We start from the raw sequence: 6,209 nt of genomic DNA, 5'->3' as shown, positions 1-6,209 counted from the left end.
GTGGTTTGTGAGAAGATATAAAGGGGAGGGCTCGTCAGTTGGGGCCAGGATGAATGAGCCAACGGGGTGGGCCAGTCTCACCTCATCTCCCTTTTGGACAGGGTTGTTAGGGCGATGCCCTAGACTTGGTGTCTCTGGAGACCAGAAGAGTGTCTGATTAGCTGGCTCATTGTCTCCAGCGGGCAAGGTGGGAAAAGGCGGTCTGGACGATCACGCAGCCACATGGACTCAGGGGGAACTGTTGACTAGACCTGAAAAGTGTTCAGAAAGGGGTCCGTGACGGCTTCGAGGCTCTGGCGGAGCATCCCAGTGATCCTCACTTGGTCCCAACATCTTCATCAATGGCTTTGGCTGGAAGGTATTCTTCCTCAAGCTCATGGATGACCCAAACGCGGAGGGATGGCTAATGTTTGGGATGACAGGCACGAGATCCACAAAGGCCTTGATGGGAAAGTGATTTGTTCTGTGAAGTCTGGATTTGGTCAAAGGGCCACACTTGAGGACCTAGACGGCCACGTGTGGCCTTAAGGCTGCAGGTGCCCCACCCCTGGAAATGCTGGAAACCTCTAAGAAGATTGGGAGGCTGGGAGACGGAAGGGGATCCAGACCTGTCATTCCCCTGGTGAGGAGAACTCCCAAGGTAGAGATTCTGGCAGTGCAGATGTGCAGGTGGTGACGTACAGTCTCAGAGTTGCCTAGGGAACAGAGAGGTTGTTGGGCTTGCTACAGACACACAGCCAGAAAGTGCCAAGAACAGGAGCTGAGTGCAGGTCTTTCTGGCTCCATGGTTGTGTCTCCAGACAATCAAGCTGTCTGTGAGAGATAACTACCCAGGTGGCCCACGGTGTATACGCCCACGGTCAAAGCAAACATGTCAGCTTGACTGTGGAGGGGAGGGGAATGTCTCCAGACGCCTGCTCCTTTTGGGGGGTGGGGGAATCTTTCAATCTGGGTTTTTTGGTGGACCACAAGCTCCGAATGAGTCAAGACAGTGGCAGGACGGCTAAGACAGTATGAGGGCTGCGTTAAGCAGTCGCAGCGTCCCAAACAGTGGCGGTGGCCCTGGTCAGACTACATCCAGAGGACTGTGTTCATGTCTGGGCACCAGAATAACCAGGATGGCAAAAGGGTTCATGTTCGATAGGGATCTAACTGACCTGGAGAAGAGCAGACTGCTTTGAGGGGGGGCAGGGGAGAGAAGAGCTCTGCTTGGCTCACGAGGGCAGAGCTAGGGGAGCTCCCTGAGGCTGCCCCAGCCTGGACAGCTGACAGGGACTCTAAGGGAGGTGCAGCAGACAGCGGATGTCCCAGGCTCCTGGCAGCCCCTAGTCTTTTCTAACTGCCCTGCATTCCTCGGTCTCCCCAGACTTAAATTCCGACAATCCCACGCTCAGTCACGTCATCCGCTTCGGCCTGGCCTCTCTGGTTTTAGTGGCATTTGGGATTTTGATGGCCGAGGACTGGTGCAGACAGAAGGAATCTGAGTGGGATCCAGGGGAAATCCTGTCGAAGAAGCCGAGCTATTCAGATGTCAAGACCAAGCTCAGCAGGATGTCTTGAGGAAACGTCTACCCTTTCCAGGCACGGAGAAAGGGAGTGTGGACGCAAACCTGGTGGCCTCCAGCTGTCTTCCACGGTGGCTCTCCATAATCCCTCTCTTTCCTTTTAGCTCTAGTGGCTAACAACCACCTGTCCACCTCGGCTTTCTGCCCCCCCAGCCTGGACCAGGGGTCTTGCCTCCTTGCCAGGGTCCAAGGAGCAGGCCTCAGTTGCCTCTCCCTTCCTGTCCCCCAGTCCCAGGGCCCTCCTGAGCCCCACCCCGGACCCTCTCCCTGCATCAGGCTTCCCAGCTCCCCAAGAAGACTTTCCGTTGGCCATGACTCAGCCCCCATGAACCCAAACAGTGGCAGTGACACAGAGATTATCAGCAAAGGACCCCAATGAGCAATGTCTACCCGCAGACTGTGGACCCTTCCCCCACTTCTGCCCACTTCTTGCACCAATACCTGGGCTCTGGATGCCCTGGACCCCACTCTGGATCCTGCTGCCTCCTTTGCCAGTGATCTGTCCATTAGGGTGGTCCCTATGAAGGCCCCATCAGCCAGCAAGCACTGAATGAGAATCTACAATATGGCAGCCCCTGTGCTCCGTATGAGGGACAGAAAGGCAAAAGGGAAAAGGTCCCTCCCCTCAGGCAGCTTATATTCTGCGGGAGAGAAACAACCGTGAACACTCAGAGAAGTCACCACAAAATATCCACAAGGGAGTTGGGAGAGGAAACACTAGTGACTGGGGAGGAGGGGGAGGGTCAGGAAATGCCTGGCGTGGGAAGTAGCACTGAGCCTTGAGGAAAGCCCCCAAACATTAAGCACCTATTGTATATGGTATGTCAAGGCTCAGGCAGAGGCACAAGGTCAGCCTTGGAGCCTGAGTTCAAATCCTGCTGTGCGACTGAGCAAGTCACTTCACTCACTCCGGACAATTAAGGCTATAAATTAGGGAGGAGAAACCCATCTATTTTGGAGGACAGTCTTCCTACTCCCAGGGCCCCCTGCACCCATTCAGTCCTAGATCTGGACCAAGAGCACAGCACAGGGCAGCAGAGATACGAAGCAGCCCCTTCCCTCAAGGAGCCCGCCTGCTGAATGTTCCTTGCACAGGATCCAGCACGGCTGCCTCATTGCCAACGCCAGCCCCGGGCCCCCTCCTTCCTGGCTCCCAAGCTCCATCCCCCCCTCCTGCCAGCCAGCCTTGCTCTTGACAGTCCCCCTTTCACCAAGCTCTTCTCTGCCCCTGGCCCACCAGCAGGTCACTCTCTCCCTGAGAAGAACCTCTTCTTTTTGTAGACCTGAACTTCATGGAGGTTTCTCAAGAGACTTCCCAGCATTTATAGGAAAGATTAAAAAATGCAAGTTCCTTCCCAAAGAGATCCCAAAACACGGAGTGACCGAGTTTGAGCATGCTGTCCCAGGACCCCTTCATTTGGTCCCCTGACCCCTTTTGGGGTCCCAGGCTGAGCCTTCCCCCAGGCTCTGATGAGTCCTCGTTATGCTCATCGAGTGGATATCCCAAGGCTGAGTGCATTAAACGTGTAACTGAGGGAACCAGAAAACATGGTTACAAAGGTTTGAGACATGTAGCCAAGTACCCACCCTACTCTGAAAATTGCCCTAGCAATTCCTGAAGTAAAATGGCATCTGAGATTTGAAGGGGAGAGATGCTGCAGTGGGGAGGGACTCGGGGCTTCACTGACTTGGCAAATTTCTTCTCTTCATGTGGGCAGCTATCACCGGGATTAAGCATGCCTCCATCCAGAGGCCAGCCTCAGCTTTCAGCCTGCACAGCCATGTCCATCTATGGTAACAGTAAATGGGCAATGATACACAGTCACCTGAGCGGTCATTCTCACCAACCAATGCCAAGGGCATCCTCACTGGGCTTCGTTCAGCCACCATGTGGAGCCTGATGCAGACACAGCACGCATCTATCCTGCCCCAGCACCACCACCAACCACCACTCTGATTGTCTTCCTACAGCAGCTAAGATCCAGTCACAGTCAATGGTCATCCTGTCTATCCCACATCTAAGCAGGAGCGACTTCTATGGTACCCCCAAGTATTCACCCAAAGCCTACTCAAAGACTTTAGTGATGGGCAGCTCATTACCTCTCCAGGCAGCTTGGTCCATTTTAGAACAGCTTTGTTTTTTAGGAAGATTTTTTTTTTTTGGTGAGGCAATTGGGGTTAAGTGACTTGCCCAGGGTCACGCTGCTAGTGAGTGTTATGTATCTGAGGCTGGATTTGAACTCAGGTCCTCCTGACCCCAGGGCTGGTACTCTATACACTGTACCACCTAGCTACCCCAAGATTTATTTTTAACCTATAGTAGGGGTAGGAAGATGAGTCCCACATGTAGAAAGTGATACAAAGAATCTAGGGTCAACCATAATCCCTTATAGATCACCCCTTGGCCTGTTGCTAGACTCATTCCCATATTTAATCTTATCACCCCAAACACTGTTGTACTCCAGGAGTGTTTTTAAAATATTTACTTATCAATAAAATTTCCATCTCTCATTAATCAAGCAAGCTCAGAGCCCCCATCCCACTTCAAATAGTATTTATTTGAAAAATCTTCCCAATAATACGAACTCTATATTTTAAATATCTTAATTTCCTAAGATTAAATAAATATTAAAGTTATTGAATATGCAATTTATTAACAAAATCAATAAGACAAAGATGTAGGTAATTATTTACAATGTTTTTTAAATGAATTAATTAAAAAAAGCATCTCTAAAATGCTTATCATGTACAAGCTTGGCACAGAGTAAGTTTGTCCTATACAAATAAATACAAATAGAAAAACTGAGACAGTTCCTGTTCTTGGAGCTCATACTCCAACTGGGAGCCACAGCGCTAAGAGGAATTTAGCTGAAAGTCATGTGGAAAGCCAAGAAGTCCTAAGAGCACAGCACCAGGTAACAAGGCTCTGGGGTGCAAGGTAGGGTGGCTTGGAAGACCTGAGGACCCAGGAACAGACAGACAGTAAGGCTGGTGGTCTATCTCCCTAGAAGGAGGAGGGCTCGTAGATCCCACCTTTGTGGGATGAGCAGCCGAGCTCACTTCATGAGTTCTGGGTCACCTGGGGCTGGGGAAGGGGATGAAGAGAAGGAGAAAAGGGGGAGGGAAGGGCACTGGCACTGGTGTTGGGTCTTCCAGGTGGCCCAGCCAGCCCAGATGACAAATGCCAAGGATGAAGAGAGATGTCCTTTGTCATTTTCTCCTACCTCTATCCTCCAGCACAGCTGGACGGGAATGAGTCTAGACCACGTGGGGCACTCTTCAGTGTGGAGCGTAGAGTCTGCACTGGCAGATCCCTATGCCTGGAATTCTCTCCCTCCTCACCTCCATCTCATTCTCCATTTATCTTCCTACAAGGCTCGGCTTACAGCCCACCTTCTTGAGGATGCCTTTCCTGACCCCTCTCCAGCTGTTAATGCAACCATCCCCTTAGTGTCGGTATATATCTACTCTGCACATATCTTGCATGAGCCTGACCATTTACATGATGTCTCTCTGGAGTTCCTTGAGATCAGAGACTGTTTGAGGTAGTTCTTTGTGTCTTCAACTCTTAACCCTGGGCTTGGAATATAGTAAGCACTTAACTGATGCTATTTTTTTGATGGGTTGATTGATTGATTATTTTTTCACCTTGTTGCCTTCCCTCTGGTATACTTTGTATATCTGTGGTGATACACATTATGCCTCTCCTTGTCTAAACCACAATCTGTTTGTCTGGATGGCTCACTAAACCACCAATACCACTTCCCCTTCACACACTCAAGTCTACAATGCACATATGGTATCTGCCAATAATGAAAGCACAGCTAAAAATAGCCGCCAAACATAGAACATCTGGGAACTAGCACAAACCCTTAGGAGAATGAGGTGGTCTCTGCCATTTGCCTTATCAGAAAGGAAACTAGCATAGTTCCTAAATGACCTCATCATCATAGACACAGTCTTTTCTAGGAAACTGACAGCCCTATGCCACGACAGGAAGGAAGGAAGGAAGGAAGGAAGGAAGGAAGGAAGGAAGGAAGGAAGGAAGGAAGGAAGGAAGAAGAAGGAAGGGAGGAGGAGAGAGGGAGGGAGGGAGGGAGAGAGGGAGGGAGGGAGGGAGAAAGGGAGGGAGAAAGGAAGGGAGGGAGAAAGGAGGGAGGAAGGAAAGGAAGGAGGGAGGAAGGAAAGGAAGGAGGGAGGAAGGGAAAAGGAAGGACTTTTTAAGCATTTCATATATGCCACCTTAAATATAGGCATATTTATAGGCATAATATAGGCACCTTAAAAATATAATCTCATTTGATCCTCACAACTCTGTGAGGTAGATGCTATAATTATACCCATTTTACAGGTGAGGAAACTGAGGCTGATAAAGAGCAAATGGCTAGCCCAAGGTCACACATATTGTCTGAGACTGGATCTGAACTCAGGTCTTCTTAATTACAAGTCAAGAGGGATATCCATTAGGCTACCTGACTTCCTCAAGCTACAGGATTCCTGGGGAAAGGAAATGCAGACAAAACCTGATCTTTACCTGCTTCCTCCCCAGTGACCAGGGAACCATGGAAGAGAGATAGCAACATACCTACATCAGGGACTCTTCCCTGGCATCCCAGATCCTACAACTCTGTTCTTCCTATGCCC

The sequence above is a fragment of the Phascolarctos cinereus genome, unplaced genomic scaffold, assembly GCF_003287225.1.
Source record: "Phascolarctos cinereus isolate Bilbo 61053 unplaced genomic scaffold, phaCin_HiC Scaffold_726;HRSCAF=1367, whole genome shotgun sequence".
Classification (NCBI taxonomy): domain Eukaryota; kingdom Metazoa; phylum Chordata; class Mammalia; order Diprotodontia; family Phascolarctidae; genus Phascolarctos; species Phascolarctos cinereus.
This window is presented reverse-complemented; position numbering follows the sequence as displayed.